Source organism: Protopterus annectens, chromosome 3.part0, assembly GCF_019279795.1.
Source record: "Protopterus annectens isolate FY-2018-M chromosome 3.part0, PAN1.0, whole genome shotgun sequence".
Taxonomy (NCBI): domain Eukaryota; kingdom Metazoa; phylum Chordata; order Ceratodontiformes; family Protopteridae; genus Protopterus; species Protopterus annectens.
The window spans coordinates 955,523,669-955,544,395 of NC_056731.1; positions in this window are offsets into that span (position 1 = coordinate 955,523,669).

Below are 20,727 nucleotides of genomic sequence, written 5' to 3' on the forward strand. Positions count from 1 at the left end.
ACAAATCTATCCCTCCAGCATGTCCTATTTATATCCATGCTAAGGTTTAAGTTGCTTGCTCTAGTGGATCTGGTAGATTTGAATTTTTTGAGGTGGAGCATGTCCATTAATTCCGGGTTGGACATGGCCTTGTATGTCAGGCACAGGTCACCTCTGAGCAGACGGTATGCGGCTGAATAGAGCTGGAGTTTCTTCAGTCTGGCAGCATATGACAGATTTTGGAGTCCCTTTATCCTTTTGGTGAGGAACTTTTGGGGTCTCTCCAATTGCTGCAGGTGTCGGGTGAGATACATCCCGAATTGGGCATTGTACTCTATCATTGGTCTGATAAGTGAAGAGTACAGGGGAACAATGACCTCATTTGATCTGGATGTGAATCCCTTCATGATCAGGTGGGCAATGTAGAAGGTTTTTCTAACCACTTTAGCAATGTGAGTGTCAAAAGAAAGGCCACTGTCAACCTGGGTCCCCAGGTCCCTGATAACCTCTTCTGTGCTTAGTGGGTTGCCACCTATATGGTAGCTTGGGGTTACCTTGTTTTTCCCGAAGGGTATGACTATACATTTTTTGGCATTTAACTTCAGACCATGGCTCTGGCACCAGCTATCAGTTTCCGTGAGACCCCTCTGAAGGATATCTGTGTCCGATGTACTTTCCACTATGGCTCCCAGTTTGCAGTCATCTGCAAACTTTGTCAGCCATAGTCCTCCTATGTTAGCCTGTACTTCTGAGAAGTAGATGCCGAACAACAGGGGGCCAAGGACTGAGCCCTGTGGGACACCACTTGTGACCAGCTTGGAGTCTGACATGGCGCCAGCTACTCTAACCCTGTGGGTTCTGTCCTTTAGCCAGTTTGCAACCCATCTTGTGACATATGGGTTTACATTTAAGCTGGTAAGTTTCTCTATAATATCCAAGTGGGGTATTGTGTCGAAAGCTTTTGCAAGGTCAAGGTAGGCTGTATGGACTGCCTTTCCCTCATCAATGGCCTTGGTGACTGTTTCGAAGAAGTCGACCAAGTTCAAAAGGCATGATCTGCCCTTGACAAAGCCAAACTGGGTCGGGTCCAATGTCTGCAAGTCCCCTATGTCTTTGTTTATGAGCTCCATTATGATCCTCTCCATAGCTTTGCAGACCAGGCTTGTTAAGCTTATGGGGCAGTAATTACCAGGGTCCATAGAGGCACCGCCTTTGTGGAGTGGGACCACAGTTGTCGTACGCCACTCCTTGGGCATGTATCCTGTGGTAAGGCTAAGATTAAACAGCTGCCTTATGTGCGGGTTTAGTTCCTCATTGAGTTCATGTAGCACACAGCCGGGGACACCATCCGGTCCCATTGATGCTGTGTTTTTAGCTTTAGAGAGAGCAGCTTTCACCTGCGCATTGGAGATGTCTGGGAGGCTGCACTCTGCTGGGATAGTTATCTCTCCTTTTGGGGGAGCGAGGGGGGTGAAGTTTGCACTGAACCTGTCTGCCAGTATGTTGGCAATGTCTGTGGGTTCAGTGATTTTTGTATCATTTTGGACTAATTCTGAGCATATCTGGGAGTTTCCATCCAGGTTTCTAACATAGCTGAAGAAGGCCTTATGATTGTCTTTTGAATCTATGGCAATTTTTCTCTCAAAGTTGGCCTTGGATGATTTTATGAGTGCTCGTATTTTTTTACTAATAATGATCAAAGGTGTCTTCTCTTTTATGGATTTTGCTCTATCATGTAACAGCTTTCTCCTCTTATTGTAAAGTTTGTTTATGGCTGGGGTCCACCAGACTGGACGTTTACCCTTGGTGGAAAGAGTCTTGATTTTATTAGGGATTGCCTGATCCATGCAGTCCTGGAGGTGTTCGTAGAAGGCATTTGTAAGGGTTTCCGCAGCTTGGGTTGTGGTTTCCACTGGCTTGGGGGCCTTGAAGGATACCACACCAGTCTTGAGTAGTGTGAAGTTTGCTTTAGAGAAGTTCTTCACTGTGGTCTTTTTTGTTTGAGGTGGGGGCGGGATGTGGATATCCAGTGAGATTAGTTTATGATCTGATCTCACCAATGAGGGATATACTTCCGGTGTGGAGCATTTTGTCCCCATGTTTGTGATGATGAGATCTAGTATATTTTCTCCTCTTGTGGGAACGGTGACTAGTTGTTCCATGGCATTTGAATTTATGAACTCCAGGAACCTTTGGGCTAGAAAGTTTGGGCTTGAGTAATGTTCCCAGTCTATATTCGGCTAGTTGAAGTCACCCAATATAATGGTGTTTGGAGATACATTTATACCCTCCAGTGTCTTCAGGAAGGCTGTGTGGGGTTCCTGAGTTTGAGAGGGTGGCCTGTAGCATGCTACAAATTGTAGAGCATTTTTGCCTATGGTTAATTGCACCTGGATGGTTTCCGATGCTTTGTGCGTTGCCACCAACCTGGAGGTGTGGGTATCCTTGATGAATATGGATATACCCCCTCCTTTTGTGGTGTGGTCCGGGTTTTGGGGCCAGAACGCATGATATGAGGTAAAACCTGATAGTGCCAGGGTGCTCTCAGGAGCCTTGAACCAGGTTTCAGTCACAGCACAGACATCGATGTTCTCCATACTGAGAAGGGCCTCGAGTGCGTGCATTTTGAGATTTAGACTTCTGGCATTGAGCAGCATTATCCTTAGTTTCTTCCCATTTTTGTTTTCTAGGGTGGTAGGTTTAGAATTTGAGCCTTGCCTAAAAAAGGCACTATGGGGGTGGCAAGAGCCTTAGCCAATATCCGGAATCCCAGGGGTGACAGGTGAAAGCCGTCCCTTGCGAAGCAGCATGGCTTCTCAAGCATGTCATCCCAGGCAGACAGACACTGGATCCCCTTTGAATGACACCAGAAATTAAGCCAATTGTTAAAGCTGATCATCTTGTCTCTATGTTGTGGCATTATTCTTGGTGAAGGAAGGATGCTGCTCAGGGTCAGGGTCATACCTGCCTGGGCTACATAATCAGAGAGCTCCTCTATGTCTCTTTTCATGTAGTCCAGGGCGGTACGTCTCAGGTCGTTCACACCAGCATGGACAATGACTGTGTCATATTTGTACTTGCTGTGGAGTGACCCGAGTGCTTTTGTTATGTGGCGGATTCTAGCACCCGATAGGCAGCTTACTGTGACCCTCTCCTTGTTCAGCCTGGTGAGTGGGATGTCAGTGTGTCTGACTATGGAGTCACCTATGACAAGTATGTTTGGTGTTGTATTTGGCCTTAAGGGCTGTGACTGCTTTGCACACTTATTTTGTGTTTTATAGAATAGAATGATAGTAGTGTAAGTCATAGGCATCATGCACAGCTTCTTGCACTTATTTTCATTTTTTTTGGGGGAGGGGGCAAAAGGCCGAAACCCAGAAGGGACACATTTTAAACATTTCTTGTATAATTTTGGAAAGTTGCCAGAATAAAATGTTGTGTTACCACCATGCATTTTACTGGCAGGTCTTGAACCCAGTGTGCACTACAGTCAGAGCAACATACCACTATGCCAAATCAGCAGTTTCCTAGAAGTTAGGAAGACTGAAACTTAAATGGCTATCATTTAGTGAATTCAGTTTTCACTTCTCACCATAAATTCAGTTCTCACTTCTCACCATAGCTCTCAACCTCTAAACACAAAAAACCTGGACAAAGCCAATAACGGGAGAATACAAAGTCAGTTCTCACTTTTCACCATAGCTCTCAACCTCTTAGCACAAAAAACATAAACAAATTCACAAATGGTGGTGGCTAGGAACTTTAGGCTCTTTTTACCTTGTACCCAAGGTACAGGGTTTGAGTCTGAGTACCTCTAGCCACCAGGTGTATTAAAATGAGGCCATTTTCACAAACATGCACACACACAAAAAGACATGCACAAATGAAATCGGAAGACTGTCACTGTTTAACTGAAGAAGTAAGTTTGAAGATAACAGTACACAAGTTAAAACTACATGGATACAAATGTATATGAAAACAGAAATACACGCACATTAAAATTATTATACAAGCAAAATAAAGGCAACAAGCATGCCATCAGCTTAATTATTTAGCTACAAGTTTCATTTGCTCAGTTCTATAAAAAGTTTCATTAGATGAACGTCTTTCATTTAGCACAACCAATTTATCAATCAATTGTTCATCAGGAACCTTCCATCTCCTATAAGGTCACTCACTATGCAATGATTCATCTTCATGTTATCCCACAGCAAGTTCTATAAGCTTTTCCAGTTTGGCAAAAAGGTGACAGTTCAGTCAAATTACAAGTTTCACTCTTTTTTTGTTGTTAAAATTAGGCAACACAAATGTAGGTGCAGGAATGAACATTACTGCAATTTGATATAATAACCCAATTCTTATTCCTGCACTCCTGTATGTGTTGGAGTGAGGCAAGAAGAAATGGTTACAGTTAGTGCCAACCCCCTCCCCATCCAGGTGGCTATATTTCAGATTTCATTGTGACAGATGTCTTGAAACCATACTCTCTAAACAACCCTAAGCAAGAGTACAGAAAATGGGTTTATAATCGCAATAGTCAGTCTTATAAGAGGATATGCTGCACACCGTGAATCACTTTTAAATGCAAAAACAGAATTGTAATAGCACTGTATTTTGATTTTGCTCTCACTTGTATGCCTTTCCTCCAACAATAGCTACCCAAGGCACCTGTAACTTACGTGCATTTTGAATGCGAGCCATCACTTGCTTTACCTCTTGGAAAAGGAGCTATGCTCAACACACCTTGAAACTAAGTAAGAAATTGCTTGCCCAACACTCAAAAATTTGGTTTTGAATCTTAAAAGGAGGGAGCATGGCACTGAATTTGCCATGTCCATGCATGTTTAATTCTAATGAAATCTGCTTTTAAAGTAGCAGGAATGAGATATACTACACTTAATAACTAAGTTAAGAAGCAAGCTTTAAAATGATGCTGGCAGGTGTATGTTCAATTCACACACACACACACACACACACACACACACACACACACACACACACACACACACACACACACACACACACACACACACACACACACACACAAACACTTGTTTCAAAGAGTAGCAGCACTTCTTCAGTAACTAGAACACACAGCATCAAGAAGCCAAGCAGCAAAACAAAGAAGCAATTTAATTAGAAGCCCTTAGAATTGTTCATGGCAAAATGGAGCCTAAAACAGTGAGTTAAAGGCAAAACAAACAATAAAATTCAGTTCACAACAGTAGCACTAGTAAAGCAGCAGCGAGCTCGGTTAAAGAAGTGAGTTATTAGAAGCCCTTAGAGTTGTTCACGGCAAAACGGAGCCTAAAGCAGTGAGTTCAAGGCAAAATGGACAATAAATAAAGTTAGTTTCACAACAGTAGTACTAGTACCTGATTCCGGAGCTCAGTTCACAAGCCTAAAGCAGCAGCGAGTTCAGTTAAAGAAGTGAGTTAGTTAGAAGCTCTTAGAGTTGTTCACAGCAAAATGGAGCCTAAAGCAGCGAGTTCAAGGCAAAACGGACAATAAATAAAGTTCATTTCACAACAGTAGTACTAGTACCTGATTCTGGAGCTCAGTTCACAAGCCTAAAGCAGCAGCGAGCTCAATTCATGGCAGTTAGAAGCCTTACAGCCAGTCAGAAATGTGTGCCCTTGCCCCATGAGCTCAATGATCTCAATTCCGACAGGCTAATGGAGCTGACGTCATCGCACATGTGATTACGTCAGCTCTGAAAGCATGAAAAAATATTTTTAAAAAATAAATCGGGAATGAAGGGGTGCCACTCGGGAATCATGTCACCCCATTGTTTGAACCCCAAAGCTCAGTAAAAACTGAGTAATTTGGTGCAGTTGAGAGGTATGCTCCTGTGTCAGTGTATGTGGTATGCGTTGCCTCTTTGCCAAGGCCAGGGCATACTGGGCACACCTCCTTCTGCCTACTAGGGCAGGCTCAGGTTGTTCCTCCTTCATGTCACTCTGTGTCTGTGCAGGCCTTGGCAATGGTGGGGGACTGTGTGGCCCTGCCCCGTGTCGTTCCTGCTGCAGCTGTTTCCATAGGATCCTGTTGTGTAGCATGGCACATACAAGGACAATTTGGGTACATGTAGCTGGTGAGTACTGCAAGGCTCCACCGGATGTGTTCAGGCACTGGAACCGTGACTTGAGCAGCCCAAACACACACTCTAGTATAATTCTGGTCTGTGTGTGTGCCTCGTTATGGAGTCCTTGTTCGGGTGTGTGGTGTCATCAGCCACAGCTCCAGTGCGTATCCAGCATCCCCCACTAGGTGACCGCAAGGGATGTCCCTAATGGCAAATCTCTGGTACAGCTGCGTCAGATGCCAGATTGCCAGATGTGGGAATCGTGATAGCTTCCAGGGCAGCCCGCACACACATTCAGTATTATGCCCTGGGCATTGCACATAACCTGGCACTAGACAGAGGGGAAGCCCTTGCAGTTGATGTAGACCCTACTCCGCTCACCGGGTGGTGCTTTGATTTGTATGTGCATGCAGTCTATAGCACCCACGACCTCAGGGTATTCTGCTATTTGGTGGAACTGTTGCATATTGCTGGCCAATGCCTCATGGGTGTTGGGAAATATACGTGCTCACCGACATGTGCTGACATGTCATCCAGGAAATGGTGGAGTACCCTGGATGCTGATGCCTGTGAAATCCCCATCATATCCCCATTTGGCCTTTGGAAGGTACCTCTACCTAGTATTCTTAAGCCTACCCATACCATGGTATCCACTGGGATAGGTTCCCCTCTGTTAGTTATGTGTGTCAGACATGGCCGGCACAGCTCAACAATTTGTCTTATGAGGTCCCTGTCCACCCTATAACACTCCACTATCTCCAGCTCATGTAGCCATTGGTAGTTTACCCTGGGTCTGTACACTCTTCTCCATCTCCTCACTGTGGGTTGGTCGACAGTTGTATGTTAGCTAATGACAGTTGTATGATAGCTATTGCAGCCCCTATCATTTTGCTGTTGTGAGTGTTAAATGTTCCCTGTTTGTTTACACCGGTGGTGTAGAGTGTGGGAGAAACCAGAGGGGAAGGTGTTTGCATAATTTATAGTAGAGTTCTGGCCTGGGCTGGTCTCCTACCTGCGAAATTGGCTGATTCTGATACATTTCATCTGCCAGCTAAGCTAATTCTCTGATACATTTAACCTGCCAGCTAAGCTAATTCTCTTTTATTACCTTCCTACTGCTGTTTTCCCTTCCCATTGCCTTCCTGTTTTAGCCCGTGTGCACGCCACTCAAACAGAGTGCTCAAATGTGCACACTGCTGCTATTTCCTGGTTTGTTTTTTTTCCTTTAAAACCGGTGCACGGCATGCACACCCACTTAGGCAATGTAAAGAGTACTAGGCAACCTCAGACACACCCCCCTTGCTTAGCTGTGCTAAGCTTGGAGCAAACCCGAGCCACTGGGCTCCAATCCACTTACAGTATGCCTGACACCCCCCCCCCCCCATGATGTCAGCTAACTCCTAGGCTTGCACCAAGCTATTCCTGCTCTTACACAGTTGGGAGCTGACTAGCATGCAGGGGAAATCTGGGATTCACTATCATTCCCCTCATTTGCATAGGATTGCCTGCTAATGCATAGTTACATGTCCCACACTGAGCCCCCCCCCCCCTTAGCAACCACTATTCATTGGTCATGTTGTCTTCTGCCTGCCATTAAGTATAATGGCAGAATTATGATTTTAGTTAGAATGCTTAGTTTAGGTTTATTTTCTTATTTCCCCCGATCCCGTTTGCGTGCTATTGCCCTACACTTAAACAGCCGAGATTGGCTAAAAAAAAAAAATAAAAGTTGATTTTTTTTTTTCCAAGAGTTTTCCATGCCAATGGCCTTATAGTTGCCCATTGGCATGCTTTATACATGATATCCACCCTTTATTTGTAGCTGTCATGGCTCAGTTTTGTGATTTGCAGAAATGTACTCCGTCACTGGCGGAGTACATTTCTGCAGATAACACTAGTCCTGCATGGCCTAATTTCCAACTTTCTAGATTACAAATTCACCTCCTTTGCAAGAATATATATATTTTTTTGGGAATGTTTTGCCTTTTTTTTTTTTTCAGGTGAGAGTGAGATGTTGGGGAGGGATAGTAGGTATATTTGGGAAAGTAGGTTGGGTAGGTTAACAGATAAGACAAACAAGATGCATACAGGGCCGGTATATGACATGTGGGAGGTAGGCACCTTAATGGGGAGGGGTGTTGGGAAATCAGAAGCCCATGCACCCCCTAGTGGAAACAGTGAGACTGAGGTCCCCACCTATGGGCTGTTACCACTGCACCTTCACAGCCCCGAAGGTGGCTGTGCTGGGGACTGAGTTGCAGAGCCAGGCCGACCTTCTAGTTGTGACACACGGCCCTTGAGCTGGTGCAGCAGATCTCCAACCTCCCTGTTGAGCTCGCTATGCACCACAACCTGAACCTGGTGATGGGTGACAGGTTTCTGTCCGCGCCCACTCCCAGGGGGAGACGAGCATCCCCTGAGGTGGTTCCACCCAAAGGTGGTGCAGGACCAACGGAAGAGGAGGTCCCAGGTTGGTCCCCAGATGTGCTGGTGCCCGGTGCCATGGCCAGCTGAGGTAGGACAGGTGGGTTCATTGGGACTGGCCTTCCCAACCATACTATGGTGTTTAAATTTTATCATCATATGTGGGTTAGTAATAGTCAACCCATTCCAGGGTTAGGTATAATAGCATGCATAGATATTCCCATTAACTCAGACACCAGATACAGAGCAGTTGCATAGCAAATGGAACACATGCATATATGGGACCACAGTGGTAATTACAACAGCATGCAGGTACATTGATGGCACCATGCCACTGATGTTGGAATATTTCAATATAGCACATGCATGGAAACAGATTTAAATAATTATCAACCAATAGAACATAATCAGAACAGTGAAGTTAATACATACCAGTTGAGGTGGGTATGTAGTTTATTGTTGGAGATATGATGGGGGAGTAGAGAAAGATGTCAATTAACAACTTAGTATATTCCTGTAGTCCACATCACTTTACTAGTCAGTGCTGTTATCTGTACCTTACAAGTCTTACTACACTACTCTATAGCCTTAGTTTGGACAGTGATATGGCTGTCGTCATCTTTATACATGAACTGGTTTTACCTGCAGTATACATCTCTTACCTGCTATACCTGTGGAGGAAATGTTTGTTAACACTAGCTAACTGTTTCTACACATACTCCCAGATTCCAGGTTGATGTTGTGCACATAGCTGTCCATTTCTTTCTGCACAGAGTTTGGCCATGTCTTGTCCACATGCAGGTGAACCGGGGCATATCTAGACTATTGCCCTCTTCAACCTTTAGTGACTTACCACACTCTTATACAAGCTTTCCTACGCAGTTATATTATGTGGCACAGTGTGGGTGACAGTGATCAGTGATACCTTATTATTCAGAGCAACTGGAACACTCCCAATTCCATACAATACCAGAGTAAACAGTACCAGTACAGTGTATCAAGGTTTTTATTTATCGGCACAGTGTTCGTATCCAACGTACCTCTGGGAGGAATGTTTGTTAGCACTACCTGAATGTTGCCACACAAAGTACCAGATTACACATTAGTATTATGCACATACATCTCACTCTGTTACTGTACACACTCTGGTCACATCTTGACAACATGGGGGTGTAGATTGGACATACTTGGCTTATTACTCTCATAACAATTTTGAAAGGTGCTAGAGTGACAGGTTTGTTCTCATAGATGTGTGACAATCAGTTGTATTCACTGTTTGCTGCCTAAACATCTGGGATCATCCCACCAACTTCCCAGGGGGACAGGTAGCAGATATGAGCCCATATACTGGACATTCTGGTCTTATCTGTACAGTTGTGTGGTATGATTCTGTATGCAGCCTATGTCCACTCCCAGGATTCAGACCATGGCTGTGTCTGCTGCAACTTAAACACTGTCCATCAGAGTTGTGTGTGCTGTATAGATATTTCTATATATCTCCTATCTGCTTTCTGTCTTATAATTCTCCTGTGGTTTTGCATTCTGACCTTGTATTACAACACTCTTATACAGGATTTCCTTGACAGTTATATTTTGTAGGGCAGTGTGGATGACACTAATGAGTAATACCCTATTATTCAGAGTAACTGCATCATTCTAAATGCCATACAATACCAAAGTAAACAGTTCCAGTACAGAGAATCATTCTTGTATTTCTGTGCACAGTGTTGGTATCTCACAGACCTGTGGGAGGAATGTTTGTTAGGACTACCTGAATCTTGCCACACACAGTACCAGATTCCACATTACTATTATGCACATACATCTCACTCTGTTACTGTACATACTCTGGCCACAGCTTGACAACATGGGGGTGTAAATGGGACATACGTGGCTTCTTACTCTCATAAGCTTTTGGGGAGTTGCTAGTGTGCCAGCTTTGTTTTCATAGTTGTGTGTCAATCAGTTGTATTTCCTGTTTGCTGCCTATACATCTGGGATCATCCCACTGATTTCTCAGGGGGACAGGTTGACAGGCAGCAGATATGGGCCACTTTACTGGAAATTATGGACATATCTGTACAGTTGTGGGGTATGATTCTGTATGCAGACTACTACCACTGCCAGGATTTGAATCATGGTTGTGTGTGCTAAAAATAAGACAGTTCACGTCTCAGTTGCATGTGCTATTCGGATTTTGTTGTCTGCCATTTCACTGTTTTCTGTCTATGTGTCTCTCAGTTGTACTAAATGGCCTCCGGGGATTACACCAGTCATATACAGGCATTCCTACACATTCTATTTATGGTGCACAGTGTGGGTAACAGTGATTAATACAACAGTACAATTATGTGATTGCAAATCTACATTACCATATGATAACAGAGTCTGAACCTGTAAGACACAAACAAACCAGCAAAAACGAAGGTTCCAAAACGTAATGAACGAGCTGCTCCCAGATAAAAACCTTAACGCTCACTTTTATTCACAAATACAAATACAAACAGCGTTTTCGCCACTCTAGATAGGTAGCTTCATCAGAGGTTCAAAGAAGCGCGAAAACTGCGCTTTTTAAATGACACTCCCTTTTGAAAGTGAGGCTGTTTTTTTAAAAATATTTAAGAACATCTTAATAAACAGTAACAGCTGATAACAAAGCCGGTACTGGTAAAATGTATCATATTGGAAAGAAAATCATTGACAGTAGACCTGTCTAAAACATAACCAACTGATGTCCAAACAACCAAGAAACACAGGACCTACACTAAAATGTCAATTGCTAAAGTGACCAAAAAATACACCCATAAGACGTCACCTCATATATGACTTGAGCTTCAGATAAGGGGCAATATTGCACGAAAGCTTTTTAAAAAAACACTCTCTTGTTAGAGTTAACTGCTCATGCAGTTATTGTATTTAAGCTTTTTAGGTAACACATTGAAAGCACTTAAGGAAGGTATGCTTTTGAGTGTTTTGCCCCATTTAATATTGTATAAATGTTTTATATAATATGTATTTAAGTGCATTTACATTTTTAATGGGTTGCCACTCTTTGTTTAAAAGTGATGCCAAAAAACTTTTAATTTGTGTGAGATTACTATCTCATTTGCTTTAAGGTTTATTTTTTACCCTTTGTAACTAATTGATGTATTTAGTAAATACGGAGGCATGGCCTCACTTTCAAAAGGGAGTGTCATTTAAAAAGCGCAGTTTTCGCGCTTCTTTGAACCTCTGATGAAGCTACCTATCTAGAGTGGCGAAAACACTGTTTGTATTTGTATTTGTGAATAAAAGTGAGCATTAAGGTTTTTATCTGGGAGCAGCTCGTTCATTACGTTTTGGAACCTTCGTTTTTGCTGATATGATAACAGAGTATACACATGCAGTCCAGCAGTTAGACCTTTATTGTCAGGCTATTATGCTTTTATTTACATACAAACTATATAAGACTCCTCCTGTCATATTCTCTGGTGTATGCAGTACTTGTCTTGAACAATACAAATTTTATACAGGCAATTAATTTACTAATACGTTTAGATTTATTTCCTATGACAGTACATGCAAGAGTATTACTGACTTGCCTCTCATCACAACCTCTCCAGGTGACTTCTGTGGGCCTCCTGGGTCATGGCCTGCTCACTTGCAGCTGTGGAGGACATAGGAGGAATATTTAGCCATACCTATCCATGATATACATGAGCTGGCAATTATTACACACATAATGGAGTGATACTTATACACAGCAGGGACATCCCCTGCCATTCTTGCCTCTTAGAGCCACTGCTCCAAGAGGTCCCCCTTATGCTGCTTCAGGTCTGCATAGTGATGCCTGACCTATTCATCAGTTCAGGGTATGCCAATGGCACTGGTGAGACCAGGGGTGAGACAGTCCCAGGCTTCCACCTTATATTGGGAACCCTGGTCCTGGCCCTGCAGCAGTCTCTGCTCATGGTCTTTGACAAGGAGTCCTGCCATGACTCTGGACTCCTGGATGCACCAGTGCTGCACCCAGAAGCACACACCTTCTCCCCTTACTGCCATTGTGCCTGAAAGGGGAAGCTACAACCAGTTATGAGATGTATTCCTGCCTGTTGGGTTTAAGTAGGACTGATTTCCCGCACGTTTCCATGATTGGTCAGTTTTAAAAAGGCTAGGCTATGGGCAAACCTGTTTACCTAAGTTTGGCATTGTTTAAAGGGGGATAACGCTGGGAGCATTGAGTTAGCTGGCCTACACATTGCTTACACCTCCTAAGCTGGTCTGTGCAATGCTTAGCATTGCTTACATTGGACTTTGCATTATATTTACATTTTGGCATTGATTTCTTATTCATTGCATCTTATATATATATATATATATATATATATATATATACCTGGTATCCATGATTCATGTGCATGTGTACTGTATGGGGTCCTTGTGTTTTATTGGGGACTTCAGCACTCTATTATAATTACACCTCACATCTGGGCTTACTGCTGTACTCCAGTTCACATATGTTATGTAGTGGGTTATAGAACATATGACTGTATACTGATTCCTTTCACAGTTTCAGTTTGATTTTACTATAGTGAGGACTTGTTTGGTGATAACTCATTCTTTGGTACTGCTGTGATGGCTTGGTACTGTGACTATAGTGTATAGTGTCCTGGGTTCAAGACTTGCAGGGCTGTTTATTTTGTTACTGGGCAGAACAAGGGCTGTTGGATACAGAGTGATTAAGGCACTTTTGAGCAGTTGTAAGTGGGTTTGCGTGGGTTTGCACGAGGGTAAGCAATGCTAACATCCAGTTAAATATGCTTACAGAGAGTTAGCTTCAATATTGCTTAATGCATGTGTGCATTGCTTACCCCCACGCAAACGGGCTTAAACTCACTTACTATTGCTTAAATATGTTTACTACTGCTTATTGGTGCTTACACTTGCTTACTAGTGCTTACTCCCACTTACAATTGCACTGATTTAGACAGTAATATCGAATGGTTCTTAGGAAGGTGGGGGATTTGGAAGCTGTATGGAGTTGTCATTCATTACACATTTTACCTTCCATTTGTATCCATGATTCATATGTACATATATTGTATGGGGCACATGTGCTTATCTGTGGACTTTGCAACTTTATGACACTGACACCTCACATGTGCATTTAATGCAGTATTCCAGTTCACAAATATATGTTATTTAGTAGGTTATGCAACTAAAATATTGGTCATAACGTGATTTGCCATGGAAAATGGAATGTGCTGCAGTGGGACTTGAACCGGGAATGCCTGTTCGTAAGGCAAATGCTTTGCCCACTACATTATTGCTATATTGCTTCATTTGCATATATCTTCCTTGTTATCCTCTTTAGCCATTTAAACTACATTAACTGTAGCTAAGCGATGGGCACACCCACGCACCTACAGTTAGCTTTAATCGGATTCATAATAAAAAAAAATAGGTTTGCTTAATTGATTTGTATTTACTATTGCTGTTGTACATGTGGGGAAATGTTCCTGGGGATATGTGGTCTCATTCATTCCTTTGGCCTTTTTGCTGTTCTTCATTGCGGGGGCACATATCTTCTGAAAGCTTTGCTCTCAAACACGCCCCCTGCACTCTTATATGCTCCATGCAAGATTAGGAGCTCAGGCAGCGTGCCTTCATTAATATGCATGGTGCCCTGCTGTCCTGCTTCTAAACAGCTGCTTCCATGGAGGACTAAGCTAGTCCTGCATGGAAGATTAATAAATCTGGGGTCTGTTTCCTCACTTTCAACTATGCTGTTGATAAAAGCACTGCATATCAGATTTTTTAAATTTTGTCATATACTATAATTTGTTGCCTCGGAGACAAAAAAAACATAATTTGTGCATTAGTGAGGGTGAAGTGACTGCAGTGCTTGTTTATCTGGCAGGATACTCATTTTCTTAATTTTCTTTTTGTGTTTCTTGCCAGCTGTCAATGATAATGCAAAGAACATTAATGCTGTTAATGATTGCATTGTTATGTTATGACATACGGCTGCCGTTCCAAAGTTCCATGAAGTTTTAGGCAGTTTAATAAGAGGAATGAAATCCATACATTTCAAGTGTCCTAAGTCTCCCACCCCATGTGTGTGTGTATGTGTGTGTGTGTGTGTGTGTGTGTGTGTGTGTGTGTGTGTGTGTGTGTGTGTGTGTGTGTGTGTGTGTGTGTGTGTGTGTGTGTGTGTGTGTGTGTTTTACTTTATGTAATAACTTGTACATGTGAGTTTGCACAACCATGAAGCATAATCCTTGCCCATCCAACATCATTTGTCACACCTTATCACCTAAAAGCAGTCACCATTTACTAAAATGTGATACTGACATACACAGGGATATTTATTTCGGCATAAATGAATAACCCCCCCCACAAAAAAAAACAAAAAAACAAACATTAACACTGAAGTTATACTACAAGAGAACTTTATGAAATAATTATTTCCTGACATTCAGGTAAATACTCCAAAAACCTAGCAACAGCAAGGCACAGCAGGAGTTGCAGGTGTAAATAAGACAAACACTGATGACTTCATTAATGACTTTTATCCTCCATATAAATGAAATGAAATGTGAATGTATTCCTTTAAAAAAACATGTACATGACAAAGCATTTCTGGTAAAACCAAACTTCTCAATAATAACATTACCACGTCTAATACCCCTGGTTGTTAATTATGTTTGGTTAGGGTGACACCACACACAGGACAGAGTGATTCTAAACATGTGAACCACAGCCCTGCTCAATCTTTCTTCACTGGTACTGGCATTTCTAATGATAGTAGCATTTCAGAAGGCAGGAAGCCATACTCCTAGCTGATCTGACAAAGAGAACAAGATAATGCTCAACCTTCTGAGTGATTCATACCCAGATAAGATATAAGCATGTGTAAAATGTTCATACTGGTAGAAAGAAGATACCTGGCAGGATTTGGTGAGTACCAGCCATCCATGATAGGGATCACATGCTTTGGCCAATAGTGCTGACACAGAAATGGTGATCTACAGAAATGTAGACTGACTAGCTGGTGGAGTGGGTAGATCAGGCAATGGCAACAAAGCTAGATTTCTGTTGTAAGACTTTACTGTCTTTTTTAAACTTATTTTTAATATTTTCAAACATAGTTTTAAAAAATAGCTTTACTTCAGTATTTAACATGAGTTCATACCTTGCAATGGGTTGAAAAAATATATTTTTTTCTAGTATGTAATATTTTCTCAGTGTTAACTATATTGGCTGATAAGGTACTGCATATTACATTATTGCATTTTGTCATATACAATAATTTGTGGCTTCAGAGACAAAAAGCATCATCATTTGGGCAGTGGTGAGGGTGACATGGGATCAGTGCTTGTTTTTATGGCAGTATGAAAAACTAAAAGGTTGCCAGCCCAGCTAGATAGAATTTTGTAGATAATTATATTTCATTGTAAATATCAATATAATCCACAGGCTGTTTTACAAATCTAAGAAAACTAAATGTAAGAAAAACTGTGTTATATGTTCTGAACTTCAAAAATGTAACCACGGTGCACCCTGCTGGAAGAAAGCTGATAAATAAAGCATTTTATGACTGGTTGATCTCAGGGTCTGGAGACAGGATGTCTGGATGAAGGAATTCTTTCTATTGACTTAGGACAAGAGTTAATTGCTAGATTTTACATGTATAATGCCATTTATTGATGTGGCTTCCTGACCAGGTGCAAGCTTACTAAGAAATGTAAATTTAGAGTTTCTCACAGCCTGGGAGCCAGAGAAGTGTCAAGAATGATGTCATCTAAAATGAGTCAGCAGTGATGTATTATCAATTTAGGAGATCCCAGAAAGAAAGAGAGAGCATTTTGCATTTGTCTTCAGAACTGACAACATCAGCACTTGCTTGCTCTGTATGTAAGTAGGACCTTAGACTTTAGTATTTCTCTTAGAAATAGAAAATAGTAAGTTTAGACTAGCTGTTTTCTATATTTATGTCAGACTACCTTACATTATTGTTTTAAAGAATTTTCTTGTGATTTCTGAACTCTTGACTAGCACTGTGTTGAATTGACAAGATTTTTCTTGTATTTTTATTATTTATTATTAAATATTTTTTAAACCTTTCAACTGTGGCTGTTTTGTATAGAGATAATTTAAGCTCTAGAGTACTTGCATTTATTTAGTGATACTGTACCAAGCCACTCCAATAGCCTTAAAAGTTCTGGTCACACTTACTATTTGGATAATAGTATTGCACAGTAAAATTGGACACCCTTTGATAAGGGCCTTATTAGTAGCTGATATTGGTGGTTGGTGGCAGTAATTACTACATTATAGTCTGGGCTGAAAGGGGCACAGTTGGAGAACCTGTGCCAGCCTTCCCCAGGTGTGTCAGTATGTTTTAAAGTGTGTGGGTGTGTCAGCTAATTGGGCAGGTACATGAAGCACTGGTTGGACAGAGGGAGTGCTGGGAGAACTTTGGCTTGGAACCCTGGCTAATGACACTACTCTATAACTGTGCCAGTGGGGAGTCATACTGGTGATCTGGAGAGAAAGGGAGAAACTAGACCCAGACTGTGATCTCTGTGTGCTATTAAGGGAAATTGTACTTTACTGTGTGTGTACTTGCTATCCTTCGCAATGTGCATGCCCCTCACTGGTGCTAGTGGTGAGGATTGAGGCTCCTTGATTACTGGGCAAGTGCACAGGCATCTCATATTAATTGGTGGCAGTGGTGGGATATCCATACCACATATTAATCGTTTGCCAGTGGTGGGATATCCACATGAAATATTAATTGTTTGATAGTGCTGAGTTAGCCACATCAGATACCAACTGGCTTGTAGTGAATTCCTGTAGCTTGTGTACAGTGATCACTGAAGGTGTTTTTCTACTCTACATCAGCCACACAGTGAATATTCAGAGTTCAGATCACAATTGTTTTATTTCTTTTGTTAGCTTAGTTAGTCAGTGAGAGCAGGCAAGCATGTCAGCAGAGGAGTATGGCAAGCTGACAAGGAGCCAGTTGGCTGAGATGTGCCAAGCTAAGGGACTGGTGCATGGAAACTTGACTAAGAAAGATATGATTGCAGCTTTGGTCACAGCTGTATCAGAAAACAGCAATCAGGAGGATGATCCGGCAGGCTGTGGAGATGTACAACACTCAGAGAATGGACAGCTCAATCTTTCTGTAGAGGACTTAAAAATCCATCTGGAGCTAAATAGACTTGAGTTGGAGGCCAGGTGTTTGGACATGGAAGCTGTGGAGAAGGAGAGGCAGAGGCAGCATGAAAAGGAGATGCTGACTCTTTGCCAGAGTCATGGAGGTAATGGGTAAGGGAGTAACTGGATCCAAAAAGGACAAAAGATCAGTAAATTTCTTCCACAGTTTACAGAGGGGGATACTCTTGATAGTTTCATTAATATGTTTGAGAGGGTATGTAAACAGTATGATGTTGACCAAAAGCTCTGGGTATGGGTCCTGACCCCCTTACTCCATGGTAAAGCTGTAAATGTACTTTCCAAATTATCTGGCATTAACTGTTTTAACTATAATGCTGTAAAGAATTGTTTCTTAGAATTTTTTAAGCTAACACCTGAAACTTATAGGAAAAAGTTTTGTGAGCATAGACACAAGGCAGATGAAAGTGTGTTTGAATATGTTGCTGAACTGAGCACTTATTTTCATAGGTGGGTGAGTGGATGTCATATCACCACTTTTGAAGGGCTGACAGACCTTTTGGGGAGGGAACAAACCCTTAGCACTTTGCCTGAGGACATGAGGATCTTATTAGCTGATAGACAATGTAGTACTTCAGATGAGTTGGGGAAGAGGGGAAACCTATACCTAGCAAGCAGGTTATCACTGCACAGGAAAGGGACACCCAGTGCTTCTCATGGGTCTAAAGTAACCCATGGTGGGCAGCCCAGGCTGTCCCAACAAAATCTGACAGTAGCAGGGGAAGTTATTAGTCCAGGTGTATGTCCAGGACCTAGTGTTAAATGTTTTGAATGCAACCAGTGGGGCCATGTGGCATATAGGTGCCATGGAGGCAAGGTGGGGAACAAAAGGTGAGGGAGCCAGTAAGTGGGAAATACAAAATGCCAATAGTAGGTTGTCTTGAGACAACAGGGATACCAAACTACCATCCTGCAGATATCCTGATAGGGAAGGATTTTGATAATGCAGTACCATGTGTTAATGCAGTTACACACAGTCAGGTTTTGAGACAAGCATGTGGCTCTGGTAGCCTGGGGGAGACCCAGAGAGAGCACACACTTGCAGCCAAGACTGGTGAGGTGGTTTCTTCAGGGAGGGAGCTACCCTTTAGCAGTGAGACTGAAGGTATGCCACAGCTGCTTGTGAGTACTGATGTTCCCTTGGACAGAGTGACTGCAAAGGTAGAGGTGAGCAGTAGTACCCAGGCTGACAGTGAGGCACCACTGTCAGATGATACCAGACTTTCTGTGGAAGGGGAGCTGGGAAGGGTTGCAAAGAGAATTTTGAGACAAGCTCAGCTCTCAGATCCTATATTACAAGGCCTGAGGCAGGTAGCTAGTGAGGCACTTGATTCTCAAGGGAAGGGGGAATATGTATACTGGGACAAATGGATATGGTATAGAAAGTGTCCCCCTAAAAGAGGGCTAGAAGGTGAGAGGATACAGGAGTTGGATGTGCCTAGAGCCTACTGTCTGGTGCTTCTAGACATAGCCCATGATATTCCCTTTTCAGGTCATATGGGCATAAACCATACAGAAAGACATATTATGCAGAACTTCTGTTGGCCTGAAATTTCCAGAGATGTAACAGGGAACGGCAGGACCTGTGAGCAGTGCCAAAGAGTAGGCAAGGCAGGAGACAAGGTGAGAGCTCCTTTGATGCTTTTGCTTGTGATTGAGAAGCCATTTCAGAGGATAGCTATGGATATTGTGGGGCCTCTGAGTATCCCAAGTTCTACAGGGAAAAAGTATATCCTAGTGGTAGTAGATTACGGTACACGATACCCTGAGGCAGTGGCTTTGTCCTCCATTGAGGCAGAAAAGGTGACGAATGCTTTGTTAGGGATTTTAAGCAGGGTAGATTTCCCAAAAGAAATATTGACTATCAGAGGTGTCAATTTCATGTCAGACCTGCTAGCTTGTCTGTGGAAGTACTGTGGGGTGAAGCACCTGAAGACTACCCCCTACCATCTGCAGACTAATGGTCTTGTTGAGAGGTTAAACTTTACAATCAAGTCCATGCTATGGGCATTTTCAGACCAGTTTAAGAGTGAGTGAGACAAATATTTGCTCCATCTGTTGTTTGCTGATAGAGAGGTTCCCCAGAAATCCATGGACTTTTCACACTTTGAGTTGCTGTATCGACATAGAGTGAGGGAACCTCTAGATTTAATTTGTGATGAATGGGAAAGTGAGTGTGAATCTCACAAGGAGTCTGTTGTGGCACATGTCCTAAACCTGAGGACAAGGTTCAGGGAACTCATGGGCTTTGCCCAGAAGAACCTGGCAGAAGCCCTACAACAGATAAATGTCTGGTATGGCAGGAATAGTCAATCTAGAGAAGGGCAGCAGGTGATGGTTCTCATTCCTGTCAGAAACAGCAAGCTACAAGCAGCCTGGAAAGGACCCTACAAGGTGATAAGAAAGGTAAGTGATGTTAACTGCATGGTGGAACTGCTAGGCAGGAGGCAGGAGCACAAATTGTACCATGTTAACATGATGAAATCTAACCATGATAGAGAGGCCCTTGTGCTGAGTATTTGTAGTGAATTGTAGGAGGAGTCTAAGGGAGATCTGTTGACTGATCTCCTCACTGAGGCTCGGACTTATACCTTAGTGGAAAGCGTAACAATGTCCCAGCAGCTATCACCAACCCAGGTTCGAGAATTCTGAGCAGTGTTACTGGAGTTTGGGGACATGTTCACTGGGAAACCAGGGTACACTCACCTGGTGCAGCACTAGGTGGATACAGGACCCCAAAGGCCTATAAGGCAGGCCCCTTATAGGGTGTCTGAGAGAGTCAAACAGACTCTGAGGGAGGAGATATAGTAAATGTTGGAACTAGGGGTAATTCAAGAGTCCAACAGTCCCTGGACCTCCCCAATGGTACTGGTGCCAAAGAAGGATGGCAGCACCAGGTTCTGTATGGTTTACAGGAAATTAAATAGTCAGACAGAGTCAGATGCTTACCCCATACCTAGGAGAGATGAGGCCCTAGAGCACCTGGGTGGGGCTAAGTATCTTACCACCACTTATCT